A 22,843-nucleotide genomic window follows, 5' to 3' on the forward strand; every position below is an offset into this window, starting at 1 on the left:
AAAGGTAAACATGATGTGGCTGAGCTTTCCCTACAAGTGACACTGCCACTTCCAGGCCTGGCCTTGAAACGAGGACTGTGACCTTCTCAACTCTGCCCCTTCCATGGAAATGTTGTGAGTTGGAAGAACCTACACTCTCAAGGGCAGCATGCAGCATGCTGTCCTTGCCGACCATGCCGACCATGGTAGACTGTGACTTGAAACGATTTGGAAGCATGGAAAAGAACAAACATCATTTTATAAAATTCCCTGCCCTGCTCTACCTTTCAGACTTCTTGGAAGGCATTGTTGTGATTCACTTCCTATTTTGATTTTCACCAAAACAAGTAGAACAGAGCACAAATCAACCACAACTCTCCTCCCCATAACCCCAGCAGTCACTCCAGATCACACCTGTGCACTCCTGTGCTTTTGAACAGGACGGCGTGATGGCCCAAGACAGTTATGGAGACTCGCTAAGTCATTCCTGTACTTGATGTGGAAAAGAAGAACACCCTAACAACAATAACTAAGATTAAAAAGAATTTTCTTCTTTATTTTTCTTTCTTCCTAAAATGATGTTGCACTTTTGGCAAGGCTTTCTTGGACATTTTGGCATTATTACTATTTGTTGGAATTCTTTTAAAGTAGTCTGCATTTGTTACACCAACCCCTGGAAATTACTTTAACTTCAAAGAAGGAAGATGTCCTTTTATCTTTCATCGATGTCGTGATGTTTTATCAAATATTTGTTATTAGAAAATTCCCAAGGGCAGAAATCTAATTGGCCTAATGATAGACAGGAGATAAACCAAGAAACTAATATAACTGTCCCCAGACAGTCTTTTGGACATAGAAAAGGGGAAAGGAAGAGGGATTCTTGTTTGTGATGTGACACTGGTAACATGGCATCAAATATATCGTTAATTCCTTCACCATCACTGTCAGCCAAATGGCGTTTAAGGTGAAGGAAGTCAGTGTTTTCTCCCTCTGAAAATTGGGTGAGGAGACTCAAAGAGGTGACAGGAGTGTCACTTTCCTGCACTATAGTAAGGGTGTCTCTGGATGTGTGGGGCAGAAAGCATCACCAAGAACACCCACCTTGATGCAGGTGCTACTACTTTCTTATCCCAGAGAGGCCAGGAGGGCGGATATGGAAAAACTGACCCAGGCCATTCGGGATAAACACAGTAGCAAAGTGGTTGAGGAAACCAGTACTGCTATAGATCTTGCACCTGTCACTTTACGGATGTGGTCCTTGACAATGTTACTTAATCTTTCTCAACTATCAGTCATAGCCATCACATATTTAGCACAAGACCCTGGCTTGGTGAGTACTCAACTTACCACCACTGGGATTATTCTAGTGCCACCAAAAAGTCTCCTGATCCAGAAAGCCATGTCCTCAGCATCCTCAGAACATTGTTTGGTCCACTGATGGATCTGCAGACTATCACACTTACCTACAACCCCAACATCTGCTAAATGCTCTCAATAAGTTGTATCCTTCTTCCTCAAGGTCAGCACTGAGCTAGTTCAAGAGGCTTCTTCACGGGCTTGGATGAGAAGATGGGGTGGATTTTTGAAGGTTAGGGGAGCCACCCTATTTGCTTCTCTCCTTTCTTATAAGTGGAAATCCTCTGAAGGGAAGAGATCCGCATTCTTGTCTATATTATACATCCTCTGACTCCTCTCACCATAAATAGGGAGGGGCAGAAGGTGAACCAGGAGCAAATACAGAAGTCAGAGGGCAGCAGAGGCTGTAAGTGACATTGATAAGTTACCTATTCTGGTTAGTCTGATGAGTTTGCCATCATAGGCAATAAAAAACAGCCACTGTAACAAAAAACACCTCTGTCTTTACCTCTTGATGTTTTTCATGGTGCAATTGTTAGAAAGCATTTGTCTCCAAAATTTCATTTAACACCAGTTCTTATAGGGAATGAAGTGGCTTCCACTGGATCTTCTGGTTAGGAAAAAGAAGAAGGACTAGTGAATTATAAGCAAGTATTTTGTGTCATGCATTAATGAATATCTAATACATTATTTCTTTAAATTTTTCAAAAGGTTATTGTCCCCTTTTCAGAGATAAGGGAACTACATTTAGAAAAATAACTGTCAGGCTTGGATATGAGGTGTCCCCCCAAAACTAATGTGAGATGACACAAGAATGTTCAGAAGTGAAATGATTTTTATTATGAGCGCTGGAGCCTAATCATGCTGGCCTGCTGGCTACCGTGAGGGAGGCAGGGCTTCTCCACCACGCCCTTCTGCCATGATGTTCTGCCTCACTTGGGTCCAGAGCAATAGAGTCAGCAGACCACGAACTGAACCTCTGCAACCATAAACTAAAATAATCATTTCCTCTTCTCAGTTGTTCTCTTCACGTATTTTGGTCACAGTGACAGAAAGCTGACTAACACATCTGCCCAGATTTGTCTTTGCTAGTCTCTTAACCACTTCTCTGTTACATCTTCAAATTTAAAGCCAAGACTAAAGCTTGTAATCCTCCCTGTTGGGAGTACTGTTGGAGGCATGGTATTTGAACCCCTGGGAGAGGCCTCCCATCCAGGGGAGTTGGAGTCTGGCCTCAGACTGTGCAGGAGAAAGCTGACATCTGTTAGTCTTCAGCACGCACCATTGAAATTCCTGTAGGGAGTCTGGACAGAGCTGGTGTTCTTCCCTGTGCATGACCTTAGGCCAGTCAGCCGCCAGCAAGACAGACAAACACAGAGTTTCCCAGGGAGGCTCTGAACGATTATAGTCTTTCCTGGAATTGTTCCTCCTGACCAGCCCATTGTTGTGGAAGGAATAAGGTGAACAGTGGGCCCTGGGAGGCAGCCTGCACAGGCAGTTTCTTTGTGTCTCTATTATCTTCTGGCTGTCACTGCTGTCTTCTACAGGGAAGTAGGTCTGTAAACCAGCAGGAAAGACTCCACTACAGTGGAGGGAAGGGTCTTCTATCTATTGCTGGGGTCATAGCTTCAAAGAGCTTGGGAATATACTTTGCTGACTAATAGTTTTAAAATTTTTGAAAGACATACTTTTTATAGAAAATTTAGTCTCACAGCAAAACTGAGAGAGTGATACAGATCTCCCGTGCACACTATGTCTACCCACCTCCCTCCTTTCTACAATCTCCACACCTGCAACTGTCGGCATCCTTCACCAGAGGGGTGCATTTGTCATAGCTGATGAACCTACACTGATAATTGACACATGATTATGACTCAAAGTTCATAGTATACTCCGTGGATTAGACATTGGGTTATGACATATATCCCAATATAGCATCATGTGGAATATGCTTTGCTTCTTCATCCTTTCCTCCCCACTAGCTATAGTCAACCACTGATCATTATCCTGTCCCCAATAACAGTGATTGAAGATGCATAACATTTTCATCTTAAGAATCATATGTGAATGAAAACTACAGAACACTAAAAAATAAATTGAAGAAGACCTTAGAGGATAGAAAGACCTCCTATGCTCCTGAATAGGCAGATTTAATATTGTCAAAATGGCCATACTACCAAAAGCATTATATAGATTTAATGCAATTCCTGTTAAAATCCCAATGACATTCTTCATAGAACTAGAAAAAGCAATCATGAAATTCATTTGGAAAAATAAGAGACCAGAGTAGCCAAAGCAATCCTTAGCAAGAAAAGTAAAGCAGGAGACATCAAGATAGCAAACCTCAAACTATACTACAGAGCTGTAGTAATAAAAACAACATGGTTCTGGCACTAAAAGACATGTAGACCAATGGAACAGAATAGAAGACACAAAGACAAATGCACATAAATACAGTTATCTTATATTAGTCAATGGTGCCAAAAACATTCACTGGAATAAAGATTGCTTATTCAACAAATGGTGCAATTAAAAATGAAAAGTCACATGTAACAAAATGAAATTAAACCCTATCTCTCATCTGCATGAAATTCAGCTCACTGTGGATCAAAGACAGGCACTAGAACAGACATCCTGTGATTGCTAGAAGAAAAAGTAGACCCAAATCTTCCCAATGTCAGCCTAGGACCTGACTTCCTTAACAAAACCCCTAAATCTCAAGAAATTAAACCAAGAATCAATAAATGAAATGGCAAAACTAAAAAACTTCATTTAAGCAAAAGAAATAATCAATAATGTGAAGAGAGAGCCTACAGAGTGGGAGAAAATCTGTAGCACATGCACCTCAGATAAAGCATTAATCTCTAGGATATATAAAGAACTCAAAAAACTTAACAGCCCAAAAATAAATAACCCTGTTGATAAATGGGCTAAGGAACTGAACAGATACTTCACAGAAGAAGATATATATTCCATCAACAAATTATATGAAAATATGTTCAATATCTCTAGCAATTAGAAAAACGCAAATCAAAACTACTCTAAGATTTCATGTCATTCCAATCAGAGTGGCAATTATTAAGAATACAAGCAAAAATAAATTTTGGTAAGGATGTGGGGAAAAAGGTATACTCATACATTGCTGGTGGGAATGCAAATTGGTGTAACCACTCTGGAAAGCAGTATGGAGATTCCTCAGAAAACCGGAAATGGAACCACCATTTGACCTAGTTTTTCCGCTCCTTAGTTGATACCTAAAGGACTTAAAATCAACATACTATAGTGACACAGCCACATCAATGTTTATAGCTAAACTATGGAACCAACCTGGATGCTCTTCAACAGACGAATGGATGAAGAAACTGTGAGATATATAAAAATGTATACACACACACACATGATGGAATATTACTCAGTTTTAAAGAACAATGAAATTATGGCATTTGCTGGTAGATGGATGGAGTTGGAGAATATCATGCTAAGTGAAATAAGCCAAACCCAAAAACCCAAAGACTGAATGTTTTCTCTGATATGTGAATGCTAATTCATAATAAGGGGGTGGGGGATAGGGAAGAAGAGAGTTACTTTATATTAGATAGAGGGGAGTGAAGGAAGGAGAAGGGGTATAGGAAAAGGAATGATAGTAGAGTGAAACAGACTTTATTACCTCGTGTATATGTATGACTGTATGACCGATGTGACCTTGCAATATGTGTAATCAGAAAAATGAGAGATTACACTCCATTTATGTATGATCTATCAAAATGTGTAAATGCATCCTACTGTCATGTACAACTAATTAGAACAAATAAAATTTAAAAATTTAATAAAAGGAATAAAATAAAAGAAAAAGAAAGAAGCATATGTGATTATCTTCTATAGAGGAAAGAAACAAAACTGGAATCCACAGATGCTTGCTTGAGAAGTTCCTTGCTGATTGCAGGTGAAAAACCAGGTCTCCCTGACTCAGTGTCCTTTCTAATATGGGATCTCAGGAATGCAATAAACGAAAGGAAACTTGTTCTTCCATGCATGAACAAAGGCTCTGTGGCACAGGCTTTTACCTAAGTGGAGAGATAATTCTAGAAGATAATTTTAAAGAATAAAATAACCAGTTTATCAGACTTTTTTCTGTATGTCCTAACATGTTAATAACTATTCCAATCTTGCTTACCACAAATGCAGAATTGAAACAAAAGATTATGTGTGTCCCTGATTTGGGAGACACAGAAATCCACACAAGTATAGGCAGTAATTAATTAAATCTCCAGAGGTCAGAAATTAAATACATTGGTCATTCACAATTTAGCCATAAATGCAGACATTTTAAAAGGCACCTGAAAATAGAAATAAACATTTCCAAGTTTCCAGCCCCCAAACAATGGAGCTTTACTGCCTAGGACAAGCCGTTGCCCAGGGATCATCAGAAGGCCTGGCACAAAGAAAGTCAGTGAGTATTTGCAGATAGAATTTAATGAATTGAAGGCACAAACTCTCCTGCTGGGTCTCATAAAATCTTATTAAACACACTTTATTTAGCAAGTTTGGTTACTTGCCGTTGTGTTTTTCATCCCCAGCAGACTAAATATAAATGACTTGGAAAAGGAAGAGCAGTTGTCAGGAGCAGAGCAAATGCCAGTGGAAGACTTGACAGCTTGAGAATAGAAGAGGAAAAGAAAGAAAGGCGAAGAAGACAAAGAAAGTTTACCTCCCCCACAATATAGCACTGAAACCTTCAACTAAATCAATGTAGGATCCTCTGTTTAACTCATCAGACTCAACTACTGCTCATTCTGCTCTAGTGGATTTTAACTGTAAGTTTATGTAGGATTGTGACATTTTATGAGGCGTACAGGGGAGAGGTTAGGGAAGTGTCTTTTATTAGAAAGACCTCTTTCTGTAAGAAGATATTGCTGAGTTTTCTTTCAGCATTTAACTGGGCTTTATGTACGCAGTTTAGAGCTCTGGAAGACCATGGCCTGTATGAACTGAGCCCCTTCCCCTGGTGAACCTGCCTATGGTGTCTCTCTGGCACACTTGCTATCTTTGTTCTTACTAGTCTGATGTATTTGTCATTAGAGGAAATGCAAAAACCATTTTTTCATCTTCATCTTTGTGGCGCCATAAGCAGGCAGCTGTCACAAAGCACTTGGCACTTGCCTGAGATCCTTTCTATAGTCAGGTCTTACAGCAAGTGGAGGGTCTGCTTCTGTCTCTTCTGGTATCAAGATCAAAGGCATCATTACCCTATGCGCATGTATGATTACATGAATGCTATGATATACCCCATTTGTGTACAATGAATCAAAATGCAGTCTGTAAAAATAAAAAAAAAAAAAATTTAAAAATCAAAGGCAAAAATCAATCCAGGAAAGAAAAAAAAAAGAAAGAAAAAGAAAACAAAGGTATGAAAATGGATATGTGTTATAACGATGACACGTATAGAGAGATAATAGCTAGAGACACAGATATATAGAGATTTATACCGTTAGCAATGAATGATGATCAAATTGTCTACAGTATGAGAAGATACAAAGAGGTCTTGTTTTCACTCTGAGTTTGTTCTGATTCCTAAGTGACTTAATTGATGAGGACAATTTGTATGCATTAATTGGTCACCTGCAAAGCCCTGGCTAAGGCGGAACTTGCGGCTCTAGGCTTCCCAGGGAATGAGTAGAAAACGACACTCAGGTGCATCCTGGGAGGCCATCACCGATTTCCTGTGCTCAGCCATGAGACTGAGGAAGCTCATCACGTAATTCATGTTCATGCTGCCAATGATAAACATAATGATAAAATAGCAAGTGTCAGCAGTGGAAATGGTGATGGCAATAGGGGTAAGAGCTACCTTTTCTTGGACAGCTGATGTTTGTCTGAAAGAACTTTAAATCCACTCTCATAAAAGTTCTTCATAAGAATAAATGGAGACAGAAGACTTTAGCTGCAAATTGTTAATCAAGAGATTGAAAATCAAGGGAGTTATCTCAGAATTACAATTCACACAGCTAGTAAAAGACAAAGGTGGGTTTCCCCTCTCCTCCTGTCCTTCACATCCCTCTCAACCCTGCTTCTCCTCCACGACGCCTCCTCTTCTCCCTTTCCTTTTTTCTCCTCCTTTCCCTCTTATTCCCCTTCCACTTCCTTTTCTTCTCCTTCTCTCCTGCCCTTTAAAGATAGTTAACCCCACAGATGTCTCTTTTGGTTCAATATTCCCAAAATAGTTTTCCAGAGAAAAAGGCATACAAATATTTAAAATAACATTTTGAGCCTCTGCTTTTTACAAGGCACATGGCATAAAAACTTGCTGTTTACAAGAGGATGAAGGAATAGAACACGCATTGACTAAGTGCCTCAGGATGAATCAGGTACAATATGCTTTGTAATATTACCTTTTAAATGTTTCTTTACCACCGTGTGTATTTTATTCCCATTTTATAAGTGAAGGAACTGAGGCCAAAAAATTTTAAGGATGAAACTTGTCTACAATCAGGTATCTGGTAAAAATTCTGACTTGGCTAAACATTTGCCAGTTCTGGCGAGGTCCCTAGCTGAGTCAAGACACATGGGAAGAAATGGACCTCTAAACCTGCAGGACTTCAGGGCTTGGAGGGCCCTGCGCTGGGACACACACCTGGCCTCAAGTAGGACATTCCTGAGACTTTCTTACACAGCATGGGGAAGCACCAATTCTGGGGGGTCATTGCTGATCAATCAGCAATGTCACTACAAATGACAGGACAGATGCTAAGGAATGCATGGATGCAGCAATTCTCTTTGTGTGTACTTTGAAAAATAATGCTAAAATAATAGTAGTAAAGAGTAAAAACAAAATTCATAAAGAATATATCTATATTTTTATATATATTTACAAATAGTCAAATACTGTCACTGCCTTGTAAAGGAATAAGATGCAGCCATTAACTTTATGACTTATGTTCATATTTTTGATACAAAAGATGTCTAATGTCTAGTACATTTTAGAAGCAGTTCAAAAACTGAACAAATTCATAGCTCTGGAATGGAGGCACATACATTTACCCTGAAAAAAATGTCTATGAACTTCTTGTGTATGTATCAGGAATTGAACCCAACGGTGCACAACCACTGACCAGCATTCCCAGACCTTTTTATTTTTTGGTTTTGAGAGAGTGTCTGCCCAAGTTATGTAGGACCTCCCTAAGTTGCTGAGGCTGGTTCTGAACTCATGATCCTCCTGCCTCAGCCTCCCAAGCTGCTGGAATTGCAGGCATGTGCCACTGTACCCAGCGTGTATAATTCTTTAGTTGTCCTTGGCTTTTGTATTGTCCTGCATGCTGAGGATGGAGCCCAGAGCCTCATGCAGGGGAGGCGAGTGCTCTACCCCCAGCCACATCCCCAGCTCTTACTTGGCTTTTGAAAATGGGTTGAAGAATAACATCTGTTTTCCCTCAAATTTTTCCCAATTCCATTTTGTAAAAGTGACAACTGACTTTTATGGAGAGCTTGCAATATGAAAAATAACTTATTTACATTTCTCCCATTATTGCAATGATCTCCATTTTAAAGTTATGTGATTTGAAACTTCGAGAGGCTGATGATTTGCCCAAGAAAGTGACAGACTGATGTTTAGGTAGATTTTCTGCTCTACAAGCCTATGCTCCTGCCTATATTCTATGCCACTTATGTAAAAATGTTGGCCCAAACCAGTAGTGCACAATTAAGCAACAACAATATGTTAAGGGGCGCAACTTAAGAACAGACCGATCACCACTAAGAAGTCCAAATTTGAGAGTCTTTATTAACTGGCCAGCTGACTGTCTCACACAATGCCCCCAAAAATGGCTATTGGGAGAACAGCCCAGACCATGGGGTTGTAGGTGTTCTTATACCAAAAATCACATTAATCATAAGTGTCTTTTGCTATGATTCGAAATTACGCATTAACATCATGAGATCATCCACAGAGGGGAAGTGGGTCAAAATGACCCTTACCTAGGTACAAACTAAGGAATGGTTGCTAACATTCACACAATCACTGTTCACATGGTACATTGTTTAGGAGCAATAGGAATCAAGAGAGCAATTCTTTACTACATAGGAGTTGCCATTGTATATTATTAAACATGTCACACCAAGTAACTGATGACGGGCACAGAGGCGGGGTGTTCCCATGGGAGAAGCTTATTTTCTACATAACATGGAGTCTCAGAGCAAAATGGAGTCTGTTTAGTCATTTCCCTTAGAGTCTGGCCTATAACATTCTCATGGAGTCAGATCTGTCAGCCCATCACAATTATTTATTTTCAGAGGAATTTCTGAATTCCTGAGTGTTAAAATGTTTAATTAAAATTCCATTTCCAAGACAATCTTTGAATATATTTGGCAATTTATAAGACCTAGCGCTGCTCCTCTGAGACCACTCAGTCCTGTGGGACATTCTGTTGTGGTACCTACCATGGCTACCAAGTTGTATCTTTCTGTCTGGGTGTCTCATTGGACTAAAATCTGGATCTATCATGTTGTTAACTTCCATATCCTTCGAATTAAACAGTTTACTTAAGTCTGCGTGTTCATAGGGTCAGAAAGTCCCTGGATGCTTATATTGGATGTGGGGTGCCTCCCAACCCCCATGGAACTAGTTTAGAAATGAAGGTGGGGGTAGGAGGTGTAACTAATAGGCAGAGCATGTGCTTAGCATGCGTGAGTTCCTGGGTTTGATCCCCAGGGCTGATACCACTGTTTACCGGTGATGAGTTCTGCTTCCTTAAATGTTGAAGATCGAACATTATAAAGGCATGCCAAGGCAAGCATATTAAGCAGGTTTTATTTAAAGATAATAGTACAGACTTCTCCCGGGAGGCAGGAGAGGGCCATGGCTGATGTTCTAGAATCCCAAGAAGTGAGCGCACCTTCTATCTTTTAGATTAAGGTGTCTTTTGTTCTCCTGTTCTTTCCCCCATTATGTTTCCCCTTCCTGCTTACATAATTAGGTCCAGGAGTTGCCAGTGACATAGCAAAAAGGTGAGCAGCAGATGGCAGGGGGAAGGGCCACAGGGAGGATCCAGGCAGGCATGGGCCCAGGGGGCATTATTAGCAATTCCGTGCGTGCAGCTTTTGGGGAGGGGTAGTTAGGCAGGTAACTTTGGTGATCAAAAGGGCTCTGACCCTGACATTCCAACCTCCCAGGGGTGGTCTCCAACTTCCACTTGCAGATGGCTTGCAAACGGATTCTCTATTTCTACACTAACTGCCTGTCCTCAGTTCTGGCTTCAGCACCACAAAAACAAGCAAAAGCAAAAGTAGGTGTTTTCTGCCTTCAATAGAGACAGATGAAATGAATCTCTTGGAGGAGGCTCTTGGGTACACTGTTGCTTTTCCCTTAGTGATATCCAAAAGTTCTCACTTCCTGTTCTAAGGAAAGTTTAGGGCCAAAGATGTAATATGTAGGGTGTGTCTTCAGCCTAGAATGTAAGATTCTCAAACCAAAGACGTTAATTGTAAACAAAAATCTTCCAGGGACTACGATAATGCTGATTGGTTTTTATTTTTTCATTCTTCAATTATGGTTAAGAGATGGAAAACTGAGACCTTAGATTCATAGAAAGGTGATTTGAGAAACAAAGAATAAACCAGTTATTGTGAAACAGACAAGTTCCTGACTCCGCCCCTTTACACTGAGAACGGCATTTCCACCCCACTTCCCAACTGTTTCTCTAAGCTATTCCTCAGGTCTCTAACATCCTTTCTTTTGGTATTCTAAGTTCTAAAGAAAGCCCTCTGTAATACCTTTCCTTCCACTCAGTAAAACAGATATGTTTATGTAAAAGGGTGATACAGATGCAGGAAATTCCAGCTCCTTTTGATATGATAAGGAGTCCGCAGGGAGTCAGAACCTGTGAAGCACCCCTGAATCTCCTGACTTCTGTCCTAATACCTCCTTCCCCTCTTAAAACCTTTCTTTCTTCCACCACTACTCTGGAGATGGAACTTCCAAAACAACAAAATTTCTTCCATCTTCCCTCAGAGCAAGCTTTGAATGAAACCTATTTTCCTACCAATTTGACTGAATAGCTCTGGAGAAGAGAGCATTATGGTCTAAGCTCTCTCCTTCCCAGAGGGATCTTGTGTCTCCAGTAACACTGGGAAGAAAGATGAGTAATGGATTGCCTAGGGAAACAAACCCTGGTTGCCCCTGGAGAGAGAGAGAGAGAGAGAGAGAGAGAGAGAGAGAGAGAGAGAGAGAGAGAGAGAGAGAGAGAGAGAACTGGTTTCTCAAACCTTAATAAAGTTAAATAAAGTTGAGTGTTTTTGACTCTACTGTGCTCAGGGGAACAAAGTGAAGGGGTCCTACCATCCTTGGAGAGAAAGGATGTAGCAGCAACAGAGTGGAAAGGTGGAAAATGGTTAGTGGTGATGGATTGAGAGGCAGGAAAAGTTACATTTGTAGGACATACTTCCACTTTCTAAGGATTCTCAGAAATGTACAGGAAAGAGCAGAACTTGGGAGTTGTATTATCTTATTCGAATATGAAAGGGAAAGCTTCCCTAAGAATGGAGAGCTTGGCTTACATTGGGCTTAAGATATTTAACTTCCCCATAACATAAGAAAACAAGGAAAATATTTATCTAACATCTAATAACCACAATTAACTAAACTATTTATTTTTCCCAAATTACTGTAGATTTACAAAGGGGATTTGATTTCATATTCCCTAATATGTAATATATGATAATGTTTCATGGAGCCAAAATTCCTTGGAGAAAATACAGGTTTTCAGAATCCTGACCTTATGGCAATATCATCAAAGCACAATGGAACTCCAGCTTGGAAAAATTAACATGATGATCAGAGAACTGTTTTTGTGGAGCAGGCCTGGTCCCTGCATCTCCAGCATAACTGAACAATTTTCATGCATTTCTAAGAACAAATTGCAAACAGACATCCCAAGGAGACATTTCAACACATCACCAACTTGGAGATAATGGCTGGAAAAGTCAACTAGGAGAAAGTTTTAGACACGAGTGAGAGGACCAGCCAGCCATAGGCACAAGTCTCATGGAATGATATGGGCATACCAACCCCTGGAAAATTGATAAGGAAACAGGTCGAGTCAGAACCCAATTCCCCCATGGCATGTGGTTATTTCAGTGTACTCTCCACCTCCTAAGAGGACTGTGATCTGTAGCAAAGCCAAAGGTCTGAATTGGAAAAAGAGGTGACTGATGGTCTAACTGATAGAATTTCCAGAGAGGAAGGGGAGTCTTCTGAGGGCTGGCTCTGCTTCTTTGACATCTTCCCTTGCAACCCCCTCCCTGATTGATGCAGCACTAGAAACCAGGAATGTCCCCACCAGTGAAAGCCATTTCCTCTGCCCAGAGAGTCTGGGGAGTACTGTCATCTCCAGGTGTCCAGCCCTCAGAGGTACTGCTCCTTCAGTGTGTGATCTGAGATGGTGTCTTCAATGTGATGGACAATGTAAGAAGATTACAGATCAAAGGAAGGACAGGGCCAAGGGGAGTCTGTTCCAGAAGGAAAATGAAATCACTTCTCAGGGCGGAATCTTTACCAAGCCAGTTAATATCATTTGCATCTTGCATGACTTCTGTTAATGAGGCGCAGACAACTTGGCATTTTCTTATCTTTTATTGGTTTAATTCTTCTAAATAAAACCATGACTACTCATATGACTCTTGTGTAGTCTAAATGAAATTGACTATTAATGTCTACAATCTTCAGTTTTTCAACCATGACTGAAAGTTATGTGTGAAAGTTAATTTTTTAATCAGAATTATTCAAACTTTTGGAGATTTACTTTATTTAGAAGAATCGAAATACTCTTTTTATTGTTACCACTCTCATTTGACACAGAACAAAATCAAGGACTAGATTAGTCCAGGGCTTGAAATGAGAAGAAAGCAGAGGTGTTCTAGATTGAATGGATATAGTGTTATGTAGTGAAAAATTATTCCTAATGAGTAGCAGATAGATTTGGTCACTCTCCTGAGCTTGGAGATATAATGGCTACAAAAATGTGTCCTATATTTCCAGGGACATTAGAGTCTCATTGTGGAGATCTCTTAGACTAAGGAAATTGTAGTAATTCACTATGACAAGTGCTACCTGTGTAAAGAAGTATTGAAGGAGTCCTACCAAGGTCACCCTTTCCATTTGCAGAAATGATATATGCCAAGGAAGACTTCTACATTAACTGTGAAGACAGAAAGAGTTTTGTGTCCACTCCAAGCAGTTACCTAGATTTGGCTGGGACATAGAATATGTATATAGCTGAGATGTGGTGAGGAGTTTGTTGAGAGAGAAAGGTCAACGGAGAGTGAAGGAGCAGATACTGGAGGACTTTGTGTTCTAAAGAATTTGAACTTCCTTTTAGGGCAATGGAGACCCATCAATGATTAGGTGAGATATTTTTATGCATATAATACATTCATTCATCAGCTATCAGTAACTTTAACAAATATTTATCAAGTACTTACAGGCAATAATGACAAAGCAGAAAAATAATAACCATAAAAACAGATAAAATACCTTTCCTTAAAGAAGAAGATGGGAATTTCAGACGTAGTAAGCTCACAGTTTTACAGAAGGTGACATTTTGGCAAAGAAATGAAGGAAGTGATGGGGTTAAGGGGCTTAGCCACTTTGGTATTCAGGAGAACATCTTTGGCAAATGGAAATGTCAGGGCAAATGTCTAGAGTTGAGAGAATCTCTGGTGTATTTGAGACACACCAAGGAAGCCCATGGGACTGGATAGGAGGTGAAGTCAGAGTTTGTGAAATTTGGGGTCTGTTGCTTGGATTCGGGATCCTCAAAGTTCTACCGCAAGTTAGAAGGCATGCCACTGGGTTATTCTTAGCAGAGCCTTGAAGTGGTTGGGCTTCCAGTTTGGAAGGATTCGAGGGAGCTGGGATGCAGCAAAGTCACAAGCAAGGAAACCAGATAAGAAGCAAATACAGGAACTCAGGAAGAAAAAATGGAGGTAAGCCGGATTGTAGTGGGAGCAGTGGGTATGGGCGGGAGTTGAGGCGAGGCCCAGCAAGATTGGATGCTTGATTGAAAGTGGTGCATAAGAACAGAGAGAAAGTTCAGAATGACTTTATGCCTTTGGCTTGAACACCTGGAAAGATGAGGTCCTGTTGGCTGGGTTCCATGGGAAAACCTTGTGGAGGAAGTTGGGAACAACATCAGGGAAGATGAGAGTTAAGATTTCAGTGCGTTGCCCAAAGTTCATGTAATGAAAACTTAATCCTCAATGTATATGTGATTAAGTCATGATGACTCTTCCTTTGGGAATGAATTAAGTTGCCTTTGTGGGTCTGAGTTTGTTATTGTGAGAGTGGGTTTTGTTTTATAAAAGAGAGTTTAGCCCTCTTGTTCTCTCATATGAGCCATCTTGCCCTTCAGCCTTGCTGCATAGGGTAAAGCAGCATGAAGACCCTCACCAGATATTAACATAGCACTCCCCAGCCTCCAAACTTGTGGGAAATAAATTCTATTCTTTGTATGTTATCCAGTGTCTGGTATTCTACGAAAGCACAGAAAAACAGACCAGGAAAATGAGGAATTCAGTTTTTGATGTGTTCAATTTTAGATATTGATTGTGTTTCCAAGCACAAAAACCAAACTGACAAATATTAAAGGGGAGAGGTGTCATCCGGACATAAATATTTGGGAGCATTTAGTCTACAGAGGATATTTAGAAATAGAAGATAAATGAAAACACTGTGAGAGCAAGCATCAGACATTGTTAGGCAACGAGCATTTCACAGTGAGAAAAATAAACCAAATCCTTGTCCTGGAAGACCTCATGGGAAAACAAAATAAACAAATCGAACAACCCTATAAAAATAATGAGTGAAACGGTAGTGACTGATTTCTGCATGCAGAGCAGAGAACAAAGTGGGAGGTGTTTACTGGTTCAGTGGAGACCTAATAAGTCACGGGAGACCTCTTGTCTTGAGTTTGGGGTGGTGGCAGTGGACATGGAGAAAAGATTGAGGAGACTCATGAAGTTTTAATCTGCAGGATTCGGTAATTGGTTAAACACACTAAATGCATCACTTAAAGGGCATGAAAAACCTTTGGGTCTTTGGAAAAAAAGACTGCTAAGTAAGGTTGCCTCTCCTAGCATGGACCTCAGGAATAATCCAGCTCTTTGTCTTAACCACTTTGTGCCACCTGGGTGACTTTTCAACTTTTCAGTCTTCAGTTATCTGTGAATGACATAAAGAATACTTCAAAGAGTTTCTAATGAGAGTAAAGGGAAAATCACATAGGAACTTCTAGCAGGCTTCCTGCAGAGCACTTAGCATTTGTAGGAGATGAAAAAAAGTCTCCCTCCAACCTTAAATTCAGTGGCTGGGCTTCTACAAATTAGACCAAAAAAAGACAGACTAACAAGAGAAAAACAAACAAATTTCTGAGCACATGCACTTCATGTATACACAGGAATACTCAGAAAAGTGAAACTCAGTAGGTGGTTGGTGGTTAGCTCTTGGGCTTAGTTATTTTAGCAAAGAACAATGAATTTCTATAGATGTGATAACACAAAGGACAAAAACTTTGCCATCCTGGAGGTAGCAAATTTTGAGAATGCAAATGTATGGAGAAACTAATGGAAGATAAAGGCTGACTAGTAAGGTTTGTCATGTAGATTCTTCCTCGGGCTCTCTCCAGGCCCTAGGCTCCTAGGTTGACACCAGGTGATCAATTTCTGCTCCTCCTGGTAGAGGGGAAGAGGTCACCTTTGTGAATTCCCATCCTGCTGTTAGGCTAATAAGGAGGAGGACAGAGGGCTTTTCTTTTTTCTGCTGTTTCTCATTTTTCTTTAGCTCAAAATAATCCATATGCCAAAGTGGCATTTTCTTCTCCCAGATGTTTGGAAGGTGTTGATTCTCTTTCCAGTTAATTAGGACTCTTAGAAAAATCCAGGAATAAAATAGAAACAGAACTCATTAGTTCATAAAACTAAACAAATACACTGAAGGAATACATGTGACTTGAGGCCTGGTTGGAAGGAACCAAGCTAGCCAGAGCTCAGTTCTCCTGTTTCACTGTATTTTCAGATCTTTTGGTTTTGTTATCAGACAGATGTTAGTTAATAAGGTAATGGAAGAGATTGAGTCGCAAAGCTACGCTCAGTCTACAGCCTGCTAGCTGTTTTGTCATCCTGGTTCTTTCTATCCCACGTTGGCCGAAGTATTCACTGACAATCCCACCAGCCGTATCCTTCTGATATTGAATTGGTGTTTTGAGAACCAGCGATCTCCGTGGAAAGAACATCTTTACGGCAAAATTTCCATGCATGACTCTCCTGGCCCCGTTAGGACATACTGTATCCTTATCTTTGGACAGAAGGATGCAATTCTCTCATTTACATCACCCGAACTCCATAGATTAAATTTGGGAGAGGAACAAGGAGGTGAAATGTTAGATCTGGTTCTCTGACTTGTGCTATTTGACTTTACTTACAAATGTGTCAGTGTTATGGGTCATTGGATCTCTCATTTCTCTGAGTCTGTCATGACTCAGACAATGACAACCTGCATACTTCTTGGAAGCAGTATCCTGGTGCTTGAGGAAAGCAAGGTACATGTCCTCACCCCACCTACAAGTCTCTGCCTAGTGTATACACAAGAACCTTCTTGGTGTGCATCCATAGATATCTATCAAAACCACATTGGGTTGAGAGACAAGGCATGTGTTTCAATTTCACCCAGGCTTTTAACAAATGAGGATGGAATCGTAGTTAACTATGGGATAAATAAAGGGATTTTTAAGGCCATAAGCGCAGCATGACAAATTAGCAGGAACATGGCCCTAGGACAGAAGGGCCTTCCCACCCAGGCTGAATCATCAGCTCACTGGTGAAAACAATTTATTTGATGCAAATGAAAAACCAAACATTTATAAATCAGTTAAACAAGAGGCTCAGGGGTAGAGCTTCTGAGACTTGGAAAAACAATATTTTATTCTCCAAGGGAATTATAGGATTGGAAATCTATCAGGACTCGGGGCATGCACACATCTGGTGAGTATGGCTGGACACTTAGTCATGGGGTAGAGCCTTGACCAGTGTGTGGCTTTTGTTTATGGACCTTGATCTACTGCTGCTGGAAATTCTTTCCTCCATTGTCAGAAGGACATACTGAAGCTGTCAATCAAACCTCCAAAATAAAGCTTTGATTCACTCTTTTGTCTTAATGCCTTCACTATAAACTGCTTTCTTGCCTAGACAATTGACTATAATAGTCAGTTAACAGATTTTCCTGCCTTCTCTATTTGTTAAAATAAATTTTTCATTTTAGAATAATTTTAGATTATTATTTAGACAACTTCAAAAACATCAGACAGTTCCTGTAGATCCCTCACCCATTTCCTGTTAATGCTAACATTTTACATTATTATGACATACTTGTCACTACTAAGAAACCAATATTGGTTCATTGTTATGAACTAAACTGCAGACCTTGTTCAGTGTGACTCGTTTTCACAATGAAGTCCTTTTTATTGCTGAGTCCAATAATGATGTCCTACTGCATTTGGTCATCGTATCTCCTTACTCTCTTCTGGACTGTGTCAATGTCTGTCTTTCTTTCCTTCTCCCGTCTGGATAGTTGTATAGAGTACCTGAGGCCAGGCATTGTGTAGACTGTCTCTCAGTCTGGGGTTGTCTGATGTTTGTCTCATGAGTAGACTTAAGTTATGGAATTGGGGGAAGAATTTTACAGAGGTGAAGTGCTTCTTACTACACCATATCAGGAGGTGATTGTCAGCATGGCATATTGCTGGTGACATTGACCTTGATCATTCGGTGCCGTATCCAATGTAGCCAAACTTGCCGTTCCAGCAAGGGGTGATGAGGGATTAGAAAATAAAGACTCACACAGGTAGATCATGAAGATAAAGCAGGGATCAGGTGGAGTGCTGCTCTCTGATGGAGGAGCAGATCTAGAGTCATGCCAGCAATCTTTATTCATAGGTGGCTCAGGTTAAAGACTAGGCAAGCATTAGTCTTTGTACTCAGGAAAGTTACAGAACTAGAAACATCTCTGCAGCTTTTCCACAGTCACAGTGTGCAATGGTAGGAGCTTTGTGTAGCCTGCAAGGAGGCCCATTGTCTAAAGCTACTGTTAAGTGAGCAGGCTCAGGAGCAGCAGACTGGTGAAACACTGTGGCTGTCTAGCATAAGAGTTCCTCTGTCCCTGGGAGCTTGGTGCCTGAGATTGAGGTGGGAGCTGATAAGGCTCCTGCAGAGCCTCCTCAGGCAGGGCTTCACCATAGCTAGGCATCCTATGCCCAGGCCAAGAGCACCACAGCCATGAGGTCAGCAGAGAGCCCCAGTCTCAGTCATTGCTCTCCCATCCTCTGACACCACGCTCCAGTTTGGTTTCCTCTTTACCCATGTCAAGTTATTATTTTTCACTTTCCCATACTCTCTTCATTGAATGTGATTTACCATGTATAAACCATTCTTAACGTGGTGGTATGGTGGTGTGGGTTAGGCAACTAGTCAGCCCAGAAAGGATAACAAAGGACTCCTGAAAACCACGTACCTTATCAGATAGGTGATCACCTGAAAAGGAGGGCCGGGCATGTCAAAACCTCTCCAGGCCATAACTATATCCCATTGAGAAAAACTGTGGTTCCAAGATCATGTCACACCCTACCAGGTGGCCTGGGCCCTCTCTTATAACCCCGGCGATGAAACATCAAGATCCTCACAAAGAAAGCTTGTTCGGGGCTATTCAAAGGAAAAACCAATTGAGAGGATGGGAAATTGAAACACAAACAGGGGGACTCGATTTCCTTTAAAATTCCAACTCAGTGAGCGCCTTGCTCTTCTATCTTCACGGTGGTTCATGGGGTTCCTATGCAGTCAATCAAAAGTCAAAAGGTGGACTTGGGCAGGACACTCTGGAAACTTGCCTGGAAACAGCCCCCTCCCCCCCCCAATAAAAGTGGAGGATAGGACAGTGCATGGTCCTGCTCTCTGAGAAGACCCACTTTTCTCTTGAGAGTGTCCTCCTTTCCTCTTTCCTATCACCTCTAATAACTCATGCCAGTTACTTTGAGTGACATATCTGAAATCTTTCTGACAAAACTGTAAGAGAAAGAATATTGATAAGGGGGCCAGTACCCACTCAGCTCTGTGGTAGTGACTCTGTCCTGTTACAGTGTGCACACCTCTACTTTTGATCTAATGAAAATCCACTATACACATTGAGTGAACTTTAAAACACACGTGTGCACACACACATACAATTAGATCAGGTACCTTTCTTACTAACAGCTTTTAAAGGTTTCCAATGCCCTTGAGAGAAATCTGAAATCTTATTGATACCGTGTCATTCTTCAGGTCTCTAGCCGAGTATCACTTCCTCACAAAGACCAATGTGAATTCTCTTAGAATTGAGGTTATTTCTTTATATTGTCACTTCTTATAGCTATAGAGATCATTACAAATTATCTCAATGTATAAATTTGTAATTCTGTATTTATTTCATTAATACCCACCTCCCACATCTCTCTGTTAGGATGATGTGGTTAGAGCCTGTGTGTGTGTGTGTGTGTGTGTGTGTGTGTGTGTCTGTGTGTGTGTGTGCACATGTGTGTATGTGTTTGTTACTTATACAGCTCTTAGAATAAGCAGGGTTTTATATGTAGACAACAGAAAATAGCTCTGGATGGTTAAATTGAAAAAAATATTTTTGATAAAATAATAGGAGGTCACCATTCCATTCTCGGTGTTGTTGGGAGGAAGGAATGCTAGGGAATCATGTACAGATCTGAACTTTCAGAAGAATGTTCTCCAAACCAAGCTGCAGAGCCCGGATGATGAGGACAACCTTGTCCCTGCTGCTATACTAGTGAGCATTACCCAGAGAAAACCACTAGAACTTGACCTTGAAAATACTACCACCACCAAACCCTGACTACCTCAGAGCATACCTTTGCTAACAAAAGGGATTTTGAGTGGGATACTTTCTTCCATGGTTGCTGAGTTTCCCATCAAATTCAGGTTGGGTGAATCTCATGGGTAGACATGCTTCAGGCCACTAGCAGAGGGGCCTGAGGAAATATCCATTGTACCTTTCTCAGACAGGATTCAGAATGCTAGGAATCTTTGAAAACATAATATGAGGATTCAAAAGTTACTTAGGGGCCAGAAAATATCTTAAAAGTTCCATTTATTAGTACATGGAGATTCTCAATAAATATTTGTCAATGAAGGGAAGGATATAGGGTTTCCAGGCTTAGCAAGTAAAAGTACATAATGCCCAGTTCAATTTGAATTTTAGACAAGTAGTGAGTAAGTTTTGTACTTTAAGTACACTTTGTGCAATATTAGGGATACACTTATGCAAAAATGTTGTTTTTGTTTATCTGAAATCATTCAATGGGTGTTTTACATTCTATCCTCTGGGAAGGAAGGGAGGCAAAGAAGGAAGGAAGGAATAAGATTAAGTTTGTGCTATTAGATTTTTGATTCATTTGATTCTAAATTTCCCAAGAAAACATCTGCCTATAATTTGACATTTCATGAGGAGCTAGCCACTGGGCAGGAATAATTTAGTCAGACTGCCTGGAATTTCTCACCGTTAACTGACAGATTGGCTTTGACTAAGATGTGGTATGCCCTGTAGCTTGGTACAGGGAAGGAATGTACTATTCTTAGGGACAGTCATATTCCAGTCCATGTGACAGTTACACTTTGCAATAGAAGTTAACAAAGGAAATTCCCAATTTTGTGCCCCATCCCCGAGAGTTTTAAGGACTGAGTGTGTGCTTAGGTGCCAGGATCTTTGATTCTGTTGCCTGTGCTTTATTTCTTCTTTGGATAGTAAGTGTGTGAGAATTTGTTGTTCTATTCTTTCATATCTAACTATTTGTAATGTATTTTCAAATACTATGCAATAGAAAAGAACAGTGCTTTCATGGGTAGAGGATGGGTTTGTCTTTAGAAGCGATTTTCTTGAATCCAGATTAGCCGCTATTTTCTTTCCTTCTATTTTACACACTAACCGTTTTGAATTCTTTGGATGAATTTCCAGTTCTATGTCTGCTGTGCTGTTTTCCTTTCCTTTATGATTCCATGTCTTGTGCTTTGCCTTCTGCCTTGGGAAGCCTTTGTTCAGAACTACAGCCTTTGCTTTTTAAAAGACAACCCACCTTCTTCAAAGAAGACGGTCCTGGAACTTGCTTCCTGCAGGCCAGCCTTCCCTGCCTCTCCCCCTGCCTCCATTCGCTGCAGGAGGCTCTCCCTGGTCACGCCTTACCTCTCTCCCATCCAGCTTTATCTGGCTCTCTGTTGCTCCCACATTGCTCTTTAATTATCTTTTTACAGGTTTGTCTTGCCACCAATTGGAAACTCCTCAAGAGAAGGAAATAAGCCTGTATCCCAGGTCTTGCAATGGGCTTGCATCATGTTCACTGAACTGAACTGATTCTAGAAAACCCCAGCCTCTGACTCTTGGTCTCCTCCACTATGACGTCACCACACGAATGTGTGTGCACATGTGGTGTGTGCACACCTGCATGAAACACACTCAGCTTAGAGGAGATTTTCAGCCACTTAAAGCAAAGTTTATTGCTGTATATTCTCAAAGCATTGGGGCTAACTGAACTTTCTTTTCTTAACAGTGGACACACTAAAACCCAGAGAGGGAGAGTAACCTGCCCAAGGCTGCCCTGCAGTGGAGGGTCATTTCAGAGGCAGAACACAATGGCACCTGTCGATGTGATGGTAAGCAGGTTTTCAGCCTTCTCCATTGCCCTAACTCTTCAGGGAGGCCAGGTGGAAGTGGCTGTCCCAGGCACAGCCCCTCAGCCAAACCAGTTCAGACATCCAGAGAGCAGCTTGTAGAAGTGTCCACAGTCAGGGCCATTAACACAGCACTTTCTCACTTGCCAGTGCCCAGTCTGCCTTGGCAGCCCTGCTTCCCTTTAGTCAAAAGTCTCACTGGCAGATACAATAAGTAATATCTGTGGACTCTTTGAGGGCCTTTTCCCCAGAGCATCGTTAGCCTTTGCTATTGGAGGCCTTGGCTGAGATTGTCTTTTCCATATTCTGCTGACCTGAGGTCATTTGGTGTGAATGGAAACAGAGGAGCTGGCTCCCTGGAAATGCTTCTTGCAAAAACAAGTTGCCTTCTCTTTAAGCTGCAAATTCCATTAAGTAATTGGAATGGCCTTTATGTATTTGGCATCAGATATGGCCTTGCCCTCCCCCTGCCCCTTTCAAAGTTTGGAGGTAAGAATGTTCTACCCTTAGGCATTTCCAGAGCCAACCTGGAGAAGTTATTTCAGCATGGATTTCCCAGACTGGTTGTCTTCTTTTGGGGAACGTATCTTTGTAGTTTTTGCTGGTCCTCAGCAAGATGTTTGAGGATACACACCTGACATGTCACTCCTTTGCTTCCTCTCTCCTACCTCTGGAGTGGGGATGTCTGTAGTGTCCTAAGCTTGTGCCAGATGGATGATAACATACACATCTCCATCAGGAAGGGCCC

Source organism: Sciurus vulgaris (genome assembly GCF_902686455.1).
Source record: "Sciurus vulgaris genome assembly, chromosome: 15".
Taxonomy (NCBI): domain Eukaryota; kingdom Metazoa; phylum Chordata; class Mammalia; order Rodentia; family Sciuridae; genus Sciurus; species Sciurus vulgaris.